A 23,695-nucleotide genomic window follows, 5' to 3' on the forward strand; every position below is an offset into this window, starting at 1 on the left:
TTGTGCGATTGAAAAAGTCATTTTAATAGTTTTGATAGCGAAAACCTGTCCCGAAAAGAGTTATTGTGACGCGTAGCGTGTGAATTGTTACGTACGTTTTATATGTTTTCTGAGTTATAGTACTAGTCTTTTTCTACTTTTGTAAAAAGTGTGTTTCCTTAAATCAAAGTAACTAATTTTTTTAGTCTGGCGGTGATATATTCGTAGTGTATGCACTACGCATTTATGGAATAGCAAACGCAGGCGTATATCTAAACTGTGACAAATTCTATTGAGAACAGTAATTAGTTACTGTTGGTTATTGTACTATCCCAATTTCTTTTTCGATTTAGGTAATATGTGAGCAATTCTAACGTTTCAGGCCTCAAATAATTTGTAGAAAATTATTAAAATTAACGCGAATTAGTTTAGTTAAAGGTGACCTATCATTTTTGGCCGTAGGTGTACATTTCTCCATGTAGTTTCGGCTGCATTTCGAGACTGGCTGTGTTATTCACAAACTCTTTAATGCTTATAATCACACAATCATTGTGAGCTAACCAGTCGTAGAGTAAAAGTAATAGACTCACATATTTATTTCTGTTTTATACTGCCGCAGTACAACACATTTTGCAATGTTAGCTTAGTAAGGGTGTGAGAGCGAGCCTGAAGACATTAAGTTTGGCAGAGGAAATAGTTGGACAAATAAATATTCCATAATCCAACATTAAACCGATGCTGCTGTGACAAGTACTTCAGTACATGCAAAAATTAGCTCTCGGAATTATCTATTATTACTATTATTATTTTTTATTGTTGCTATTAAATTTAATTCTTCATGAAGTTCATCCCACATGATCTTCAATTGTTCCTTACTCCAGCTGTTGCGTTAATGTGTAAAGAGTAAACTTCCTCAAGAGAGTGAGAGACATACAGTTGAAGCAGCTTTCTTTACTACCATTGATAACTATGGGAGATTTCTGTTTTTCATTTAAGGTTTGGAGCCCAGTAAACACAGCAGAACATCGAGATGCAGATGTTCCAGTAGAAGGTCTTAAACCTACGTCCCCGCTGCTTCCGACTTTGATCACTAACGTAAGATCAGCAACAGTTTATCGACTTGTATTTCACGTTGTATCAACTATAGCGCAATAAATTACGGTTTCGAAATCGTCTATAGGTAATTTGGTGATTGCGGCGACCGAGCGGAAACGATAGAGAGAGATATTAGCATAATAGCATGATGCATCGCTTCCTTAACGACTTTCTATTAGTCTTTGCATCTGATCCACTGAAATACGTGGGATTTTTAACCTGCGGTTCTGGAGCATGATTACTGTTCGTCTGACGGCACTGCTGGGCGCAGGATGATGAATAATAACTACTATGATGCCGTCTGTGCTCACAGATTTGTCTGCGTCATACACAATGAATGGTAATACCTAGGTGAGTATGCTGATGTTTGCGGCTCACAGGAATATTTTGTAAACGTTTCAATTACCTGTAATTCAAGAAACAGGTGGGCTGTAGGCATCTGACAGACTATCACAACAGAACGGATTTAATTTCGCATTTCTCAGATGCCCTTCTCTTAATATAAGTGCAGTTGTACTGCAAAAAGAATCACATTTTGTTACAGTCATATGCTTAATGTCTTGACAGATGATACTGGTATTATAGTTTATTAAACGTAAATTAAAACGTCGTGTTCACAATATCATTTTTCAAATTTGTTAAACATGTCGCTTTTCCGTCAGCCAACCGCTTTCGGATAACTATTGAGAAGAGCACAATTCAAACCGATAAACTATTTTAATTGCAACAGAATCCACAGGTGCGATAAGCTTCTTGAAAGAAATCGTATGTAGTTAACAGGCTAACATTGTAAGTACTCTTCTGACTCTGTTTTCAGTCTGAGTTTATTCTGGTTGCTATAACCAATAGTTGTTTCGTATTTTGTATTCTGATTGTGTTTTTCTTGTGTATATGTGGTTACATGAGAATGGTTACGCAGCCTAAACGCCGTAGTACCCAAAGTAAGTCTGTAACGGAAAAGAGAAACTGCGATACCTCGAGTACTTCAAATGGCTTTTTAAAAAAGTGTGGAAAATCTACCCGAGGCATGATTCCAACCTGCGACCGTAGCGGTCGCGCGGTTTCAGACTGTAGCACCTAGAACCGCTCGACCACTCCGGCCGGCTCGGATTAAAAAGGGTGTAAGATAAAGATGTAGTCTTTCGTCTCTGGTTTTTAATCTATACACCGAAGAAGCAATGACGCAAATAAACGAAAGGTTCAAGAGTGGGATTGAAATTCAAGGTGAAAGGTTATCAGTGATAAGATTCGCTAATGGCATTCCTATTCTTAAAGAAAGTGAAGAAAAGTGAATAAGAATTGCAGGATCTGTCGAATGGAACAAACAGTCCAATGAGTATAGAATTTGGACTGAGAGTAAACGCAAGACGTAAGTAGCAGAAACGATAACAGTGAGAAACACCAGAATTGCTGAGCATGAAGCAGATGAAGTTTAGGAATTCTGCTACCTAGGCAACAAAATAGTTCATGACGAGTGGATCAAGGAGACATCAAAAGCGTACTACCACTGGCAAAAAGGGCATTCTTTGTCTAGAGAAGTCTACTGGTATCAAATATAGGCCTTAATTTGAGGAAGAATTTGGAGCAGAACGAGGATTGTGTGGTAGTGAAGCCGGCCGATGCGACCGAGCGGCTGTAGGCGCTTCAGTCTGGAACCGCGCGACCGCTACGGTCGCAGGTTCGAATCCTGCCTCGGGCATGGATGTGTGTGATGTCCTTAGCATAGATAGGTTTAAGTAGTTCTAAGTTCTAGGGGACTGATGACCTCAGAAGTTAAGTCCCATAGTGCTCCGAGCCATTTGAACCATTTTGTGGTAGTAAAACATGAACTGTGGGAAAACCAAGACAGAAGAAAATCGAAGCGTTTGAGATATCGTTCTACAGAAGAAAGTTGAAATTTAGATGGACTGATAAGGTAAGGAGTGAGGAGGTTCGCAGCAGAGCCAGTGAAGAAAGGAACATATGGCTAACGCTGGCAAGAAGAAGGGACAGAATGATAGGAAACTCTTTATGACACCAGGGAACAACTTCCATAGTGCTAGAGGGAGTTGTATAGGGTAAAAAGTGCAGAGAAAAACATAGTTTGGAACACATCCAGCAAATAACTGAGGACATAAGTTGCAAGGGGTTCTCTGAGGTGAAGAGGTTGGCACAGGAGAAGAATTCGTGGCGGGCCCCATCGAACCACACGGGAGACTGATGACAAAAAATAAAACCTAATAAAGTTAACAGTGCCAAATCCCCTAAAAAGTGTAAAAGCTATTAATTACATCATTGTTAATGAGGGATGATAGCGACATTCGATAAATGGTTGCAATGATGATCCCAATTGCTAAAGACTTAACTAAAAGCGAATACTTGAATCTTATAATGAGAGCTGGTGGAATAAATATCAGCAAAATGAAATGAAAACATATCGAGAATATGAGCAATTTTGTGTTAAAACAGAGTTTCGGCCACGTCGCATTAGAAACAATTTTTAGTACCTGAAAATTCTGCTTACCATTCATAAGAGCTTTGCTTCTGAATCAGTCGATTAGTTGCACTGCAGTTGGAGAAAAACATGGAAACACCGCCAGAAGTGCACGCTTGAACGTAAATGCCGACGCCGACGAAGCCTGCAGGTTGCGCTGTTGTCGCTGAGGATGGACGCCACCTGCGTGACACCCTCTACATGTTACGACTGTCAGTCGTGGTCAGGACAGCGTTCTTCGTAGGTCTGAAGCGGTTAGTGTATTATGTCGGAGCTAAGTGAATTCGAAAGTGGGAAAATTGTTGGTGCTCGTATGGTAGATGCTTCTGTAACCAAGATAGCCGAAGTGTTTGATGTTTCAAGAGGCACCCTATTGAAGAGCTATACCGCATATAGGGAAAGGATGTTTTGTGTCGTCTCATTGTCACTGTAGGCTTGTACCATGGGAAGCAAGGAGAGGGTTTTGTTTCGTGGTCATATCCTCTTTCTATAACACAACTGCATGCGTTTATTTACTGGGTTCCGTATTAACCGGAACAAAAGTTACTTATCTTAAGCTAGTCCATGTGGTAAAACCTCTTCCGTAATAGTCCACGTTAGCCTCACTGCTGGCGAAGTAGAAGTCCTGCTATGTACACTAATCTGGTCGCTACGTACTGACTGATTCTGAGCTAGAGGTTGAGCTAACTGCGACCCCGACTCCCACTGGGCTGCGACTGCGACTGCGACTTGATGACTGACTGGGCTCTATGGTCCGCCGTGCCGATCTAAATACTGGCAGTCGAGAGGGCGTTGGCTGCGCATTGCCTGCCAGTCTGTCTTTGGCCTCTCTCCTGATAGGCGCGTTGCTTGCGACTACTATCGATCTTCTCACGATCTCTTTGCCACCTGGTGTGCTGGCGACAGCTTAAGACAACACAAATGTCATCAGGAGAAACGAAACTGGAGCTCTGCGGGGTGGAGCGTGGAAAGTAAGATCCCTTAACTGGACTGGTATGTTAGAAAATTTAAAAACGGAACTGGATAGGTTGAAACTAGATATCGTGGGAATTAGTGAAGTTTAGTGGCAAGAGGAACAAGACTTTTAGTCAGGTTACTACAGGATTATAAATACAAAATCAAACAGGTGGTGTGATGCAGGAGTGGATTTAATAATGAATAAGAAAATAGAAACGCAGGTAAGTTACTATGATCAGCATAATGAACACATTACCACAGCCAAGATAGATACAAAGCCCACACCTACCACAGTAGTACAAACTTACATGCCAACTACCTCTATAAGCGATGTAGAGATTGAAGAGGTGTATGATGAGATAAAAGGAATTATTCAGATATTTAACGGCGGCAACATTTAGTTGCTATGGGCGACTGGAATTCGATAGTAGGAATAGGAAGGAAAAATTGTAGATGTATGTGGACTGGGGGGAAGACATGAAAGAGGAACCAGACTGATAGAATTTTGCACAGAGAGTAATTGAATCTTTCTTTATGATGGTGCTGCCATTTGTGCGTAACAATTTTTATTTTACTTTTATACCACTCAGGTTTTGGCCTTAGGCCATTTTCAAGACCAGATATGCTTTTTCAACAAGGACTTCCATTTCATACCAGTCTGTAATCTTTTGACACATAAATAAGTTTTTGTATCTGAAAACGGCCCAAGGACAAAATCTGGAGCGTATAACAATAAAATAAAAATTATTACAGTGAAATGGTGGCAGGATCATTCAAAAAACTTACCACGACTGTGACTCCATACGAAATAAAAATAATGGTAATTAATCATAGCTATCAATTGTTTTGGCCAACGGCCTTGCCACAGTGGTAACACAAGTTCCTGTCAGACCATCAAAGTTAAGCGCTGTTGGGCTGAGCTAGCACTTGAATGGGTGACCATCCGGTCTGTCGAGTGCTGTCGGCTAGTGGGGTGCACTCAGCCCTTGTGAGGCAAACTCAGGAGTTACTTGATTTAGAGGTAGCGGCACTGGTCTCTTAAACTGGCACATGGCTGGGACAGCGGTGTGCTGAACACATGCTCCTCCATATCCGCATCCAGTGACGGCTGTGGTCTGAGGATGACACGGCGGCCGGTCGGTCCGTTGGGCCTTCCAAGACCTGTTTTGTAACACATGTTTTGAGAATCATGAAAGAAGGTTGTATATGTGGAAGATACTTGGTGCCACCAGAAGGTTTCTGACTGATTATATAATGGCAAGATAGGGATTTCGGAAACAGATGTTAAAGTGTAAGACATCTCCAGGGGAAGATGTCGACTCTGGCGACAATTCATTGGTTGTTTACTGCAGATTAAAACTCAAAAATTGCAAAAAGATAGGGAATTAAGGAGATGAGACCTCGATAGGTTGAAAGAACGAGAGGCTATTGAGGGTTTCAGAGGAGCATTAGGTAACGATTGACTAGAACAGGGGAAAGGAATACAGTAGAAGACGAATGGGTAGTTTTTAGAGGTATGAAAGTGGCAGACGATCAAGTAGGTTAAAAGACAAGACCCAGAAGAAATCCTTGGTTACCATAGGAGACACTGAATTTAATTGATGAAAGGAGAAAATATAAAAAATGAGCAAGTAAAGCAGGCGAAAGGAATACAAACTTCTAAAAAGATGAGATTGACAGGAAGGGGAAAATGGATGAGCAGCAATGGCTGGAGGACTTATAATACATATTTCACTAGTGAGAAAACTGGATACCGCTTACAGGAAAATGAAAGAGGCCTTTGGACACAAGAGAAGCAACTCTATGAACATGAAGAGCTCAGATCGAGAAAACAGTACTATGCAAAGAAGTGAAAGCTGGGAGATAAAGATAAGTTGGGAGATATGATACTGCGGGAAGAATCTGACAAAGCAATGAAAGACCTGATTTCGTATTAGAGAGAAGTGTGGGATTAAAAATTATTGAGGGAAATGGTTCAAATGGCTCTCAGGACTATGGAACTTAACATCTGAGGTCATCAGTCCCCTAGACTTAGAACTACTTAAACCTAAGTAACCTAAGGACTTCACACACATCCATGCCCGAGGCAGGATACGAGCCTGTGACCGTAGCAGCAGCGCGGTTCCGGACTGAAGCGCCTAGAACTGCTCGGTGACAGCGGCCAGTCATGGAGGGAAATCAAAAGATGAATATAGAAAGCAGACTCAGAAGGATGGAGCTTGATGGAGTTATTCGGAGATGAAGAGGCTCGCACAAGATAGAGTAGCATGGAAAGCTGCATCAAACCAGTCTTCTGACTGAAAATCTCAATAAAAACTCAAGGGAAGCGAAAAAACATTGTCCACTAAGTCACAACGCCGACGAAAGTGTGTTTTGGGTGATCACGACAGACCATCATTGAAGATGATTGTGAGGAAAATTAAGAGGACGATAGCTGCAAATGTCACTCGCGCATCTTGCCAGCTCAAATACAACACAAAGGAAGCACTGATTTCCGAAAGGACACATCGATGATTTAAATGGCCGCAACAGGAAAACGTGGTGCCGAAGTCATAACTCCTGGTCTTTGGAGCAATGGAAGAAAATCGTTAGATGGTATAAGTCTTGTTTTACACTGTTTCCAAATTGTAGCCGAGTTTGCGCCGAAAGAGTGAAACATGGCGAGGATTCGGTGATGATTTGGGTAGCCATATCGTGCTATTCCATGGGTCACATGGTTACCGCTCGAGTTCGTGTTGCCGCCAAGGATTATGTGATCAGTTTGGCTGATCAGGTCCGTCCCACAGTGCAGTGTTTGGCTGATCAGGTCCGTCCCACAGTACAGTGTTTTTTCCTATTGGTAATGTGGCGTCCCATGACTCAGCGCCCTGTTCACACAACTGGTATCGTTCAGGAGTGGTTTTGTGAGCACTGAGAAACAGTATCGCAAGTCCTCTAGCAACCACGGCCACCAGACGTCAACATTATTCAGCCTGTGTGGTGTGTGAGGGGCAGTCAAATGAAAAGCCAACACCCGCCACAAGGGGACCATTGAATGGTTGCATTTAGAAGTAATCATCACATGTTTTATGACGTTTATGCCACTGGGATACGAGACCATTGAATGGTTGCATTTAGAAGTAATCACCACATGTTTTAAGACGTTTATCCCACTGGGATACGAGACGATCCAATTTTTGATCCGTAAACGCGGTAGAATGCACCCATTGTTGCACTTCATCGACGGACTGAAAGCAACGTTCACACGTGTCTTTGTTAACGTAGCCAAAGATCCCACGGTGAAATATCCGGGCTGTTCTGCTAACCAAATCACTGACGTGTAACCTTCGTCCGATTGACAGCATGGGGGCTGGCGTTATCGTTCAAAAAGATGACCATCTGACACCATTCCTACAGCTCGAAGGTAAAACGCAAATCCAGCAGTGGGAGCGTACCAAATCTCCCCCGCCAAATAAAACTAGTCATTCACACGAGATCCGGTAAGGTCACGATGACATTCTTCTGCGTATGCAGGAGGCCTCTGCTCATCGAGTTTCTCGAGCGTGGAACCACAATAGATGCGCAGTGCTATGAAAACACTTTGTAGAAACTTCGAATTGCCATAAAGCCAAGACTACGAGGACTTTTCAATGGAATAACTACCAGGACTTTTGAATGGAAGCATTCCATGATCCCGCTGTGGCGAGTGTTCCGTTTTCATTTGATGCTTCTCATACTTTTGGACAGAACGATGGTGATCGCTATACACGTCCATCACCGTCACCTGAACGTGCTGTTGTTTTCCTGAAAGAATGGCATAAGATTCCCTTGAAAACCCTGCGGGACCTGTATTTATCCATGCCGAGAGGACTGGAAGCTGTTTTGAACGCCAGCGGGTTTCCTACACCGTATTAGGCATGGTTCAACTGGTTCAAATGGCTCTAAGCACTATGAGACTTAACTGCTGAGGACATCAGTCCCCTAGAACTTAGAACTGCTTAAAACTAACTAACCTAAGGACATCATAAACATCCATGTCCGTGGTAGGATTCGGACCTGCCACCATAGCGGTCGCGCGGTTCCAGACTGAAGCGCCTAGAACCGATCGGCCACTCTGGCCGGCTATTAGGCATGGTAATGTATTGTAATTGCGGTGTCCTGCCCAGTCGTCTCTTAGAGGGTGCCTAAAAGATGCTGCTTTCTCGGATAGCTACACAACACTTCAAGAAAATCACATAATGCTTTTTATTACAATAAAGTAGATTGACAATAATTTGGTTTACAACGAGTTGTCGCAAGCGACGGGCGACATACAAATAATCAGTGTCCTCCGCTATAGACAATGTCCTTACAAGCAATTACTATAGAGCACTTGTCACAGTATAACAGTTTGGATGACGGCTCTTCTCGTCCGGGTCTACTAGTGTGCGGCTTCTACTCTCTCTGCTCGAGGCTGGCAGGAGCGTCACTTATATTGTGTTTTTGTAGAGGCCGCTCCAGTCGTGGTGACGTCCTAGTTAGCGGGCTATTGGCTGACATCGTCTCACAGCCCTCTCTGCTCTTGTGTTCTTCATCTTCGTGGCGGCGTTTGTGGTTACGCCGGAACAGTAATTTCTGTGTTTCCGTAGATGTGTCCTCACTAGTAGGCACCATTAATCGTTCTTAGGTTGAAAATAAGACCGGAGCATTCCACTAAGGTGCAATGACAAGGCCGGCCGCTGTGGCCTCTCGGTTCTAGGCGCTTCCTTCTGGAACCGCGCTGCTGCTGCGGTCGCAGGTTCGAAACCAGCCTCGGGCATAGATGTGTGTGATATCCTTAAGTTAGTTAGGTTTAAGTAGCTCTAAGTCTAGGGGACTGATGACTTCAGATGTTAAGTCCCATAGTGCTTGGAGCCATTTGATTTTCTTCTTTTTTTTCCTTTCTTTTTTTTTTTTTTTTTTTTTTTTTGCTATGAGAAGGGAAACTCCGCATCAACACCCCCCACTCCCCACCTTGAGATTTAGTGGTGAAACGGCCCAGTGAAAGCCCGTCGAAAACTGAACTCAGATCAAGAATGGCAACAGGAAAAAGGTGTACTGAACTGTGAGAAAAGAATCAAAATAGAAACAGTGAACTTTCCAAGCTGAAGATACGCAACATCAAGCAGATTGCAAGGACCATGACGTCGTTGTTCTGTGGTCACGGTGTTAGACTCCACAGCGGGAGATCCGTGTTCAAATCTCCATCGTGCCCTAATTTCTTTTACGCAAATTTAACAGCTTTCCGTTAGTTCACTGACGTGTCTGTTTTGCTTGTGTATTCTTGGCAATTGTCGTACTATACTTCGGTTACAGTGTATCAGTCATGTAGTAAGAATATATTATCGTTGCAAGTAAATGTGATGAACAGTGAGAGCAGGTGAGATGCCGCGCAAATCTGTCACAGAAACAAAAACAACTGACAAATGGGTGTGAACTATGTTACTACACAGGAATTCAAGAGTCAAAACTTCCAAAACGGAAGCAAGAGTCGTAAAACGTGGTACATGAGTGCAGGACAAAGGGGAGGCATGTGCAACTGGAGGTAACTTCACGTCGCTGTTGCAAACGGGTGTTAGACCACAACACAGACACAAATTTGAATATAGCGAACAGACTAGTTAATGGCCGTGAGCCAGTTCATAATTTTGTGAGAAAACACAATGGGGGTACGAAGGAGATATGAAGACGGGTCTCCCACTTTGCAGTCCAATAGCTCGTCCACATAAGCACGACGATATGGCTGCTTAAAGTTCGCTCAGTGTTGCTTATCATGAGCGTGGATCGTTTACAGTTTCTGTTTCGTTTCTTTTTTCACCGTTTTGCACAACTTTCTGTTCTCATGTTTTCACTGTATTCAGTTTTCGACGTGCTATCCAGCGGGTCATCTTACCACTAAATCTGAGGGGGGCCGCGATGGGGAGTTGCTGCTACTGCGCTGCGACGAGTGTTAATTCATTCCGGGTGTCAGGCTGCAGCGAAGTGTCAGCGGGGAGTGGCCAGCGGAGTAGGTGGGAAACTCGCCGGACACGACAGCTGCCCTCTCGCAGACAGGCAGCAGATGACTCTGTGACTTGCGGAGGAGGCGGCCTGCCGATGCTCCCCCACCGCGCGTCCGCGGCGGCTGATCCCTCGGGTTCACACAGCGGCGGACGCGTGTGTCGCATATTCCACCACCGGCCGCCCCCGCGGCTGGCACATCCGCGCATTCCAGCGCCGGCCGCTGGCCCCGCCTGAGTCAGGGTGCACGGCTCCACTCCCTCCCCCCCTCCCTCCCCGTCTCCTTTCGCCACCTGCTCCTGATGCGGCTCTGCCCGGTCACGATCTCCAGGGTGGACTGAATAGAATAGCAGGACGGCTTCGGATCACATACCGACTAGGAATGGGAAAAAACCGACTGGTTAAAGCCGATACCTCTATTTTAGTTTCGAATAACTGGAATTCAAGAGCCAAAGAAACTGGTATACGCATTCGTATACAAATACAGAGTGAAACGTCCCCTTAGAAAAATTTATGAATTACTGTGCTGATAAACCTCTTACATTATTTGATTTTCAAACAGCTGAGCAGAACTGAAGTACTCAGACATTTCGCTCTTTACCTATTCTGATCAACACTAAACTGACACACAATATTTTTACCGCAACGTAATCTGACTTCCAAAAATCCCTACAAAAGAATGGCCCTGACTAACCATAATCTATACCTTTCATCAATCACTTACCTCACAAAAATCTTCGTTACTCGAACTACTGCAATACAGCGAGCGCCACTACTGCCAGCTAAATAAAAGATTCTAACTGCTGCCGGCCGGTGTGGCCGAGCGGTTCTAGGCGCTTCAGTCTGGAACCGCGCGACCGCTACGGTCGCAGGTTCGAATCCTGCCTCTGGCAAGGATGTTTGTGATGTCCTTAGGTTAGTTAGGCTTAAGTAGTTCTAGGTTCTAGGGGACTGATGACCTCAGATGTTAAGTCCCATAGTGCTCAGAGCCATTTGAACCATTCTAACTACTGAAGGCAGTAACTACTGATAGGCATAGTTGGCAAATGCAAGATTTTGATAGAGAACAAACGATGTATTTATCTTAATAGTGTTCAAAAGTCATAATATATATAGCAGTTCATGACATCCAGTCTTACAAATTTACTGTCTCTGATGGACACACGTCCAGATCATCCGCTCTCATCCGCCATTTCTCTCCCCACATCCACCACTGCTGGCTGCTCACCTCCAACTGCGCAATGCTACGCGCTGTTAACAGCCAACTGCCCAACACTACAATAGCGACTATTCCAACAATGCTACCCAGCACACTACACAGCCAGTGATTTTCATACCGAGCGCTACGTGGCGTTACCAACATAAAAACCTAAACAGCCTACTTACAAGAGGTATATAAACAGGCAGAATATCGCGCTGCGGTCAGAAACACTATGTAAGGCAACAAGTATCTGGCGCAGGATGTTAGATCGGTTACTGCTGCTACAGTGGCACGTTATCAAGATTTAACTGAATTTGAACGTGGCGTTATAGTCGGCGCAGGAGCGATGGAACACGACATCTCCAAGGTAGCGATGAAGTCGGGATTTTCCCGTACGACCATTTCGCAGCTGTATCGTGATTACCAGGAATGCGGTAAAACATGAAATCCCCGACATCGCTTCGGCCGGGCGGACATCGCTGCGGCCGGAAAAAGATCCTGCAAGAACGGAACCAACGACGACTGAAGAGATTCGTTCAACATGACACAAGTGCAACCCTTCACAAACTGCTGCAGATTTCAGTGCTGGGCCATCAACAAGCGTCAGCGTGCGAACCATTCAATGAAACATCATCTATATCTTTTTTCCGAACCGTAGGCCCACTCGTATACCCTTGATCACTGCACGACACAGAGCTTTGCTCCTCGCCTGGACCCGTGAACACCGACATTGGACTGTTGATGAGTGGAAACATTTTCTCTGGGCGGACGAGTCTCGTTTCAAATTGTATTTAGCGGATGGACGTATACGGGTATGGAGACAACCTCGTGAATCCGTGGACCCTGCGTGTCAGCAGGGGACTATTAAAGCTGGTGGGGGCTCTGTATTGTTGTGGAGCGTTTGCGGTTTGAGTGACGTGGGACCTCTGATACATTTAGAAACGACTCTGACAGTTGACACGTACGTAAGCATCCTGTCCGATCACCTACATCCATTCATGTCCATTGGGTATTCCGAAGGACTTGGGAAATTCCAGCAGGACAATGCGATACCCCACACGTCCAGAATTGCTACGGAATGGTTCCAGGGACAGTATTCTGAGTTTAAACGCTTCCGCTGGCCGCCAAACTCCCCAGACGAACATTAATGAGGATATCTGTGATGCCTTGCATCGTGCTGTTCAGAAGCGGTCTCCACCCCGTCGTACTTTTACGGATTAATCGACAGGCGTGCAGGACTGATTGTGACAGTTCCCTCCAGCACTACTTCAGACATTAGTCGAGTCATCCGACATCTTGCTGCTGCACTTCTACGTGCTCACGGGGGTCCTATACGATTTTAGGCAGGTGTACCAGTTTCTTTGGCTCTTGAGTGAGTTTTTTTTACCAATAACCGGGAAAAAAACTGTTGGCCATAGCAAAAGTGCTAAAATTTTTCGTTTTTAAACAGATCTTTTTTAAAGAACTACTAAGTCAAAAAATCTGCGTGGCTTTGAAATATTACTTTATTATGGAAAGCGGGAGAATAGATCAGTGGAAATTTAGTAACAATTCCGACAAACACATGGCTTAAGATCTGGCAGAATGTAGCACTGCTGAGGCAGTAATGTACCTGTTAGCACGAGGCGTTCCAATGACCTTGCCGCAGTGGTAACGCCGGCTCCCGTCACATCACCGAAGTTAAACACTGTCGGGCTTGGCTAGTGCTTGAATGAGTGACCACCCTGTCTTCCGCGCGCTGTTGGCAAGCGGGGTGCACTCAGCCCTTGTGGGTGGCGACTGAGGAACTGCTTGAGTGAGAAGTAGCTCCTCCGATCACGAAAACTGATAACGGCAGGAAAAGCGCTTTGCTGGCCAGATGGTTCTCAATATCAGCATTGAGAGACACCTATGGTCTATGGATGAAACGGCAGTGCGGTGGTACCGTTGGACCTTCCGAGACCTGTTCGGACAGAGTTTACCATGCGGCGTAGCCTATTACGTGGTGCGCGTGTACGTGCAGTGCGCAAGACTTGCCACATCTGGTCTCTATGGTTGAGTCTCCCTTGTCTTCGTCGGACATCACTTATATGGCACCACCCCTTATCTGGGAGTATTTTACGACATGCGATACCACTTAAATACAATGCTCTATTTTTTAAAAAAGATTTAAAGCTGGAGAAGTCACAACAAACTTGTGACATTATGCAAGGAGAAAACTTAAAGCTTAGCAGTTCATTCACAGTTACAGTAAAAATAGAAAATAGCTGATCTACTGCCTGTGTCTACCTAACATACCTTTATCTGCTTGTATACCGTGAAAACGGACAAATTAACACGAAAATAGAGTTGTTAAACCATATTTTTACCCTTCAGCCCTGACAATTTGTAATGTACAAATTGTGGTATGATCTCAGCTTAAACACAAATTTCACCAGAGCTTCAAAAATTAGAATCAGTAAAAGAGTATTGGTAACTTTTTTAGTAGTCGACTGCTTTCCACTTTTCGAGAAAAGCAGAGAACGGTGCACAGCCTGTTTTTTTTTCTTTTATTTTTGCCTGTTTAATTCAATATTATGATTCTATGTACCTTGAAACTGAGGGAGCCAAATTTTTTTATCTTCTTTGTTCTACTTTTGCTAAGGGAAATAATAGAAATGAAAAACCAACAGTCGGTTAATTCAGAAGCGGGTTACACCGGCGTTGAGAAACACCGATACAACCGAAAACCGGTTATTTCAGCGATAACTGCCATTCCTAATACCGACTACCGGTCCCCTGCTCACATAGTGGCTGCTGACCCGCGAGGAAACTTGTGACGTCTGAAAGTTGTCCTCACATCGTTCCACACAATCACGGCGACGACCGGGGTGTTGCTTCACAATTGCCACCCCACGTGACGATCATCTGTCTACTCGCACATCACAATCTCCATCTACATCAATACTGCGCAAAGAACATTACGGTGTTTGGCGGAAGGTACGTTGTGTATCAGATTCCTTCCCCCGTTCTCCTGTTCCGCTCACGAATGGTTGGGGTGAAGAACAGCTGCTGGTAAGCCTCGCTGTGGTCTCGAATCTCTCTTAATTTCACCTTCATGGTCTTCTCGAGAAATACAAGTAAGAGCAAGCGATATGTTGGTCGACTCTTCTATGCACATATGTTGTAGAAACATTAACAGAATCCTGCACTGATAAGCACTTGCTAAGGAAGAACTGCCAATTACCAAGGGACAACCAGCAACTTTTATGAAATAAGATACACTGCAGAAATTTTATTAGGACGACGGGTTTCGGCTGCATGTTGCCATTATCAGGTGAGCTGACTTTTACATTGAAATTAATATGAAGTGAGGCTAGTTTCCTATGGTGTGTGTGGCAGTGAGATAGTGTGTCAAAACACACGCCTGTTCAGGAAGATAAATGTGATACGGTGGGTACATTATGTGATAAGCATTATTAGTCATTTTGTTGGTAATTTCGTTGTCTGGCACACAGAGCACAGCAACAAGTACATCATAATTTAACATTTTCACAATCATTTGCTTACATCGATCCAAAGATAAAAAAGCTTCTATTGCTCAAACAGTTTGACTTATCTTTTAAGACTCTCTGTATCGATGCAAATAAACGATTGTAAAAGTGTTAAGTTGTGCTGTACGTGTTTCTATGCTCTGGGGCAGACAACGAAGTTACCAACAAAAATGTAAAAAAATGCACAAACTAAATGACTAATAATACTTATCACATAATTTACACAGTACAACATATTTATCTGCTTGAACGGGCTTCACTTTCGACAGGTAATCTCACTGGCACACACGAAATAGGAAACTAACCGCACTTCACATTTATTACAGTGTAAAAGTAGCTGTAAGTGCACCTGATGATGGGAGCATGCTCCCGAAGAGCGTCGTGATAGTTAAATATTAGTAACAAGTGACTGTTACAGTACACATTCTTTCATAAAAATCTTAGAATACAGTCACAGCCCTCAAATGACGTCCATGTAACATGGACAAATTTAGGTGCAGCCCACAATCGCTAGGCAACACCCGACCAATGACAGTAAATGGGAATGTAGAGTGCGGGAAATGTTAACTGCAGCGAAGCTTGTGAACGAATGCTCTGTATGCAGTGGACAGTTCATAAGGCGCTGTGTTTGACGAATGCTATTATGGAACCGATTAGTGCGGCATACCATGTGGTACGGCGACATGTCTGCAAGACATCAGTTGACCACTTACCATCGTGGACTAGCAGTCCTAAGGCTCGAAGCCCGTCAAAGTGTCCCTGCTGTGTCCACTGTAGTGAATGTATCCAAAAGGATCATCATGTGATTAAAAAGGCCGCTCAAGGTGAAAGTGCTATGCGACAGCAGAGAAGTGGTGGTACACGTACCACCACACCGCAGGAGCAGCGATACGTAGCCCTAGTGGCGAAAAGCGAGAGACATCTAACTCCTAGGCAGGCCGCTGTAGACCTTACAGCCGCTACCGGTACACATGGAGGGCTTATTTCAGTAGTGGTACAAGTCCATTTTTGTTCATTCTTAGATACAGAGTATATATACTTGAATATTTCTGGTATCTCAACTGCAGATTTTTCAGCGCTCATTTAACTTTAGGACTCTGTATCTCAGCCCTTCACATGTCTCTACTAGAACCATCAGGCTGTTTTGTATGCTCGGAAGCCTGTTAAATGTACTTCATTTCAACCACGCGATCGTCGAGGAGTTCGTTGGTGTAGGGAATATTTTGGTCGGGATCACTAAGAGTGGTCGAGGGCGATGTTCTCCGAAGAATCCCGATACGCTGTGGCAAGTGATTCTGGCCACCGGCAATGGTGGAGAGAAAGGGGAACGCGTTACTCACCACAAAATGTTCATGAATGTCGTCGGTGGACATTTTGAATTATCGGTAACAGAACCATCTTTATTACATACTGCCTTTATCCTCGACCTTGTGCTATTGACCAGACATTTCTCTCACGACTGAACATATGGTTTTAATTTTATGCCGTGGATTAGCTATTCTATTTGCGTACCACGTACTGTTTGCCTTGCTAATAACATTTTAAGCACTTTACAGTACTGTTTGTTATGGGCTACTGTAGCTTAATTGTGACAACTTCTAACATTTTGATACACAACGCAAATCCCATTTTCTTCTACATGATATCCTTATCCAACTAGTCAGCCATCCAGGCTGCCCTTTACTGCTGGCGCCTTATTTAGAACGCTCGAATAAAAAGCCACTTTCAAAGAGCAAGAGAAATGTGTTAAGGAAAGTATTATATTTGTCATCCATGTTACCAGTACTATAATCATCTTACAACTCTTGTACCTTAAAGAGGTTAAAAAAATCTCTATCGTCATTGGGTTAACTTTTCTACGTCGTTTGTAATTATATATACGTTAGTTTGAGAGAGAAAACATTTTAGTGTTAAAATTTGTGCATCACGGTCTGAAGGGCCATTCACCCTTTTACTAACAGAATGCCCATCTAGTAATGACGAATGAATCAAAATATTGTTGATAGGTGTCATGTATAATTTTGGTATACGAATTTTTGCTATCTGAATCGATTGTGAGCGGGCAGCAATGTTGTAAGCTGTATCGCAGAAGTTGTTCAGCTGTGTTAGAGTTAGGCTGATAATATTAAGCAGTGTTAATGGGGAAGGTATGGCAGTATTATGATTCAAATTCAATGCCTCAATTTATAATTTTGTTCAGTTGACATGATTATGAAACTGATTTGTGAAGGAAGAAATCTAATGGATTCTCAGGTAAATACAATAAAGATGTTACGTTTTTCACTATTGCTGCATCATCGAACTAACTTGGTTATTATATTGAAAGTTGCTAGATTTGAGAGATAGGAAAGTGCATTGTTTGGATGTGGAGAAGCTCATTAAATTTAAAATCTGCCTTGAGCCCTTTTTCTCAATATACAAAAAGAAGGTAGTGTTGCCATTTTTGCGCATATTTAATTTTCTTACCAACCTTCCTCTTATAATTCTTTGTAATGGGTCATCCAACCAAGTATGTTCGATAAACTTTTCGATTTGCAATTAACAAAGAACTTATTGCACCTCTCGAGTGTCTCTGTGTAGATACAGTAATTTGCAACTTGAAGCATAGCGGCGAGCAAGACACAGCAGTACTGCAACACGTTTTCCAGATTTGCGCAGAATAGAGGTAAGGAGAAAAGATTACGATTTTTTTTTAATTCATTCAATCAGGTCCAACATATGTTATTCAGAGACAGATTTTGCAAAGCCAATAACTGTAGGTATCATGTCCAAGTTAAGGCAGTTTATACAGTTTAAAATTCCTGATGCCAGACTGATAACCTTTACAGTATGAAATATTGCCCTTTTCATTACGACAATTAACTACTTTTACAATGCAGCTTGGATCTCACAATTAAGACAGTACAAGTTTCATTACGACAGTTCATTTATTATCACAGGTCAGGCTTATAATCACAAACAGAGTACTTCAGTCTACCTTTTTATTTATTTAGATAACTTTCACTATATTTTTATTTATTTAGATACCTTTCATTGTTTATGGGTGTGCTACTGTTCCACTGCAACCTAGTTGGAAAAAATACAGTCTGCATCAGATCATATAAATTTAGTAGATCTTCCGACATCCATTTTCTTCCACAATCACATACAAAATTCATGCTGAAGTCACCACATACAACTCGTTTTTGGTACTTCCTGTAAAGTTAACCAAGAACCCTTCCTAGCTTGGGCAGAAATGTTGTGAACGCAGAATTATCGGACCTATAAACAACAACAATTAGAAGTTTAGTTTCACAAAATTCAACAACCCCTGCACAACATTCAGATACCTGTTCAAAATGGTTCAAATGGCTCTGAGCACTATGGGACTTAACATCTGTGGTCATGAGTCCCCTAGAACTTAGAACTACTTAAACCTAACTAACCTAAGGACATCACACACATCCACGCCCGAGGCAGGATTCGAACCTGCGACCGTAGCAGTCGCGCGGTTCCGGACTGAGCGCCTAGAACCTCGAGAGATACCTGTTCAGTGCGGTGCTTTGATACATCTACAGACTTAAATGGAATACTGCTTTTACGTACAGGTACTTTCTGTCGAAGACATTCTAGGTGCACTTGTCACGTTAATTGTTCATGGCAGTCTTAGTTTTCGACAATGTCCACCATTGCCGTAGTCGGGATAGTAACTGACTATCGAAGAAGTAGCGTAATTACAGAAATATCACCTGGAAACGGTTCGAAAACAGCGTCCAACGTAACTGCTGCAACATTCACGTGGAACAGGCTGTTCGAACCATTTCCCTATGCTGTTCCGAACATCAGTCGCAAATACTGTGCAGAATTATAGGAAAAAACTTCTGTTATCGAACGCAGCGCAACCAACAGCTCAATATTTGGTTTGAGCGTATACGGATTCTACCCCACACTTCAGACTACTGCAACTCAGTCTTAATGGAGGCGGTGCAATTACTACGTCCGTGAATGGCTGACAATATACCGGATTCGCACTCCACGATGCATGGAAGCGAGGACTTGCCAGAATGTGACTGCACAGGAGTACGTTGCTTGTTTCACGTCGTTATGGAAATAACGACGCTACGAGCGAAGATTCATCGTTGTGGCCAATCTGATCTCTGATGGCTATGGGCACTGCTACTCAACTCCTATGTAGCACATACGCATATAGCGCTACACCCAAGTTTTAAATTTTTCTAGCTCAGGGAATAAACTGAACTCGCTGTGCCTCATTGCATCAAGTACTTCACACCATGTGTTTTCAGGGTTGGTTCAAATGGCTCTGAGCACTATGGGACTTAACATCTATGGTCATCAGTCCCCTAGAACTTAGAACTAATTAAACCTAACTAACCTAAGGACAGCACACAACACCCAGCCATCACGAGGCAGAGAAAATCCCTAACCCCGCCGGGAATCGAACCCGGGAACCCGGGCGTGGGAAGCGAGAACGCTACCGCACGACCACGGGATGCGGGCCGTTTTCAGGGCATCACTCTTTTCTGTTTCTGCATGTTTCCAACAGGCGGCAGCACCTCCTGCAAGAAAGCTGTATATCGTAGAGTCAGCATTCTTTGCGAAATAAAAAGTAATTTTTGTTTGTTTTTCGTAAGTTCGTATTTCAAAGTGTTTATAAAATGCTCTTATATGCTAATATATTCCACATTATTGAATAAGTGATAGTTTATCTCATCACAACAATAGAGTGATGTACTTTTTTATGTATACGGTAACGACCTGTAGGCCTACTTTCACATTCCAGTGGCAATGTTATCATAATTTTATTTATTATATACTGAGTTTTCTGACTATTGCAGATATTTCAGTTATTTTCTAAGATAAGTAGGACTCACTTTGCACATGTTCTAAAATTTTCATGTGCCACATATTTTATTAAATTTCGTGTTTTAGTCTTGTTTTGTCCCAGAGCAATGCACTAAGTACTAACACAATATTTTCATAAATAAAACTCAAAGCTGAGGACTGAATAGTTTCAACCTGTTTAATTCTGTTATTTTTTGGCATTCAATTGCTTTTCTGACAATGTCAATGTGAATAATATCGAAAGCTGGAACCATCGTCGAGAATTAAAGTGGTATGTGCAGCGATAACGTTTACTGTAGAAAGGATAACAGTTTAAAGTCACTCAAAAACACCGCTACTCAAGTATACAAGCAAACAGATGTGATTTATTTTTCTTCCAAAGTCTCTCACGTCTTTCAAGTACCCACTTACCTGTTGGTGTGGTACATGATGTTGAAAATTTAATACTTAATGAAAAAACGATGTCCCTTATACATCATACCTCGGGGAAATGAAGCAGTATTGCAAGGCTGTCTGTGAGCAGATTTGATGTAATGAATATATCAGACGATCCAGACATAAAATTTTGAATATTCAGAAAATAATCATGAATTTCATTCCGATTTACCATTATACCGAGAGAAACCAGGAGTTCCAAAGATGCCGATTTCTTCATCACAGAAAAAATATGTGATTAACAAAATAAATTTAAAACCATCTCTGAACAATAATATTATTCAAACCGAAATTTATCGTGTCTCATTATTCCATTAAGCTAGCTGGATGAAACCGAACACCAATATTAATGCAGTGAAACGGATGAATGCAGAAAAACGGTTTAGAAAAGAAGTTCTTCAAATTAGTGAATGGAAGCGTATTGAGCAAAACTACGCAAAGTGTTTATGTGGAAGACACATAATGTGACTACTTCAAATATTTTTGGAGAGGTTTCATTATATTTTCGGAAAAATATGCTCCTCACCAATCCGAAAACAGCAAGAGCAGGTAAGTGAGAAAACTGTCGCACAATCAGTTTAGCAGCTCATGCATCCAAGCTACTGACAAGAATAATATCAAGGAACATGGTAACGAAAATGAAAGAACTTTTAGTCAACGATCAGTTTGGCTTTAGAAGAGCTAACAGCACATGAAAGGCAGTTCTGACGTTTGGCGTGATAATGGAAGCAAGACTGAAGAAAAATCAAGACACGCCCATAGGATTCGACGACCTACAAAGAGCGTTCGACAGTGTAAAATGTTGCTAGATGTTCGAAATACGAGTAAACTATCAGGAAAGATTGGTAATACACAATATGTACAAGAAGCAAGACGGAACAACAAAACTGGAAGACCAATCAGGAAGCGCTCGGATTAAAGTGGTTGTAAGACAATTCGTTTATCGAAGAAGCAAGGAAAGAAATAAAAGAAAAATTCATGAGTGGGTTAAAATTCATAGTGAAAGGATGTCAATGATGAGATTCGCTGATGACGTTGTTACCGTCAGTGAATGGGAAGTTGAATGGAATGAATCATCTAATGTGTAGAGAATTTGAACTGGGGGTAAACCGGAAAAAGGCAAAGACAATTAAATGCAGCAGAAATAAGAGTAAGGAGATACATAACATCGAAAATGGTGATCCGTAAGTAGACGAATTCTAATACCTTGGAAGAAAAATTCAGACACCACATGGACCTTTTTCTCTACGCACAAAGCATATTAAATTTAGTGTGTAAGGTAAACTTTTCCCGATTTCCAGAAACCCTTCCGATTACTTTTATGGATTTGCTGAACCAGTTGTAGGCAGAATTAAGAATACGATTGTAGTAGGGCACATGTCACATAAGCACCTGGTGAAGAACTTTATCACTATGATACCTATACCTTGGGAGTTAGTCTACGTACCAGTTCTACAAATAAAAATCCGATGCCATATTAAAACTATAGCATGCTAGAGAAGCAAGATCCCAGATCCCACATACAGTCCAAACAAACCCTGCAAAATCAACAAATTCTTTCATCTAAAGTGTTACTGTACAAATACGTTACATAATGATATCACTTCAAAGTAACGAAAATTTCAGTTTTTGTGTTGCGTCATGAGGAGGACCTTTCGAATCAGCTGCCGAGAGACACTTCTAAAATTTTACGAAGAACTGACAATGTCAACGCTAGTAACAGAAATGTATGTTGGCTACTAATGAATCCATAACCAAAAGAACCAGTGCAGAAACGAGATTTCTTAGAAATGAGGCGAGTTACCTGTTGCTGGACATGAAGAGAGGGTAAGGCATCAGAACAGAACTCGAGATATCGAACATTAATAAAGAAACAGAAAAATACATAACGAAATGGAAGTAATATACAGGGTGTCCATAAATTACCGTTACAATTTAGATTTTACAACTTTGAAACTATGCTGCATAATAACAACTGGTTTTTCACTTGTGGCAAGATAACTCATAAGGTTTTGCCCTTCATTGACACATGTCAATGGGTGCAACCCTAGTGGCACGGACAACGTCCCAATGGCAATTAATTTCTCTACATGTTCGTTCCTGGGACTCCATGGTTCAAATGCATGTCTTCAAGTACTGTACGTCTGTATCCTTTTTATGGCACACCTGATACTTAAATCCTCTACAAAATCCCATAAGAAGAAGTGTTGATGTGTTAGGTCGTTGTGACTGCCACCAAACTGGACCTATCCGTGTAATCCACCTGTCCGGCAAACTCTCAGCCATAATAGCGTGTGACGAGGGCCTCCCGTCGGGTAGACCGCTCGCCTGCTGCAAGTCTTTCGATTTGACGCCACTTCGGCGACTTGCGCGTCGATGGGGACGAAATGATGATGATTAGGACAACACAACACCCAGTCCCCGAGCGGAGAAAATCTCCGACCAAGCCGGGAATCGAACCCGGGCCCTTGGGATTGACAGTCTGTCGCGCTGACCACTCAGCTACCGGCGGCGGACTCTGAGCCATAAACTGACAGACGTTTGCGGACCAATGTAGTGGTGCTCTGCCTTGTTGGAATATGAAGATGTTTCAATTGCAGCGCAGCAAACTCTTTCAACACACCGAAGTAAACAACGCTGTTTGTGGCAGATTCGCTGAAAATGAATGGACCAGTGCTGCAACGGTGCTTACGTCCGCACCCCACGCTGCATTCTACTGTAAGTGTAACATGACGACACGCTAATCCCCCTGTACGAACGTTATGACGTTTCATTTCGCCAGGAGAAATAAATATATTTCAAAACGTCATTTTTTGTTTCGACCTCTGCAAGTATATTCACTTTTAAACTATTAGCACTGTGAAACTTCCTGGCAGATTAAAACTGTGTGCCCGACCGAGACTCGAACTCGGGACCCGGGTCCCGAGTTCGAGTCTCGGTCGGGCACACAGTTTTAATCTGCCAGGAAGTTTCATATCAGCGCACACTCCGCTGCAGAGTGAAAATCTCATTCTATTAGCACTGTGATTTGTCCGTAGGCTTCACTGGCTCTAGCAGAAACCTGAAGACGTAACTTCTTCCGCAAGATTTTCCGCACCGTTTATCGTTGCACTTCCAACTACCTGACCTCTATACACGCTGAATTTTTCGGACTCTTTCCAAACACCTACTGTTTGCTGTCCACGTTGGCACCTGAAACATATG

Source organism: Schistocerca serialis, chromosome 8 (assembly GCF_023864345.2).
Source record: "Schistocerca serialis cubense isolate TAMUIC-IGC-003099 chromosome 8, iqSchSeri2.2, whole genome shotgun sequence".
Taxonomy (NCBI): domain Eukaryota; kingdom Metazoa; phylum Arthropoda; class Insecta; order Orthoptera; family Acrididae; genus Schistocerca; species Schistocerca serialis.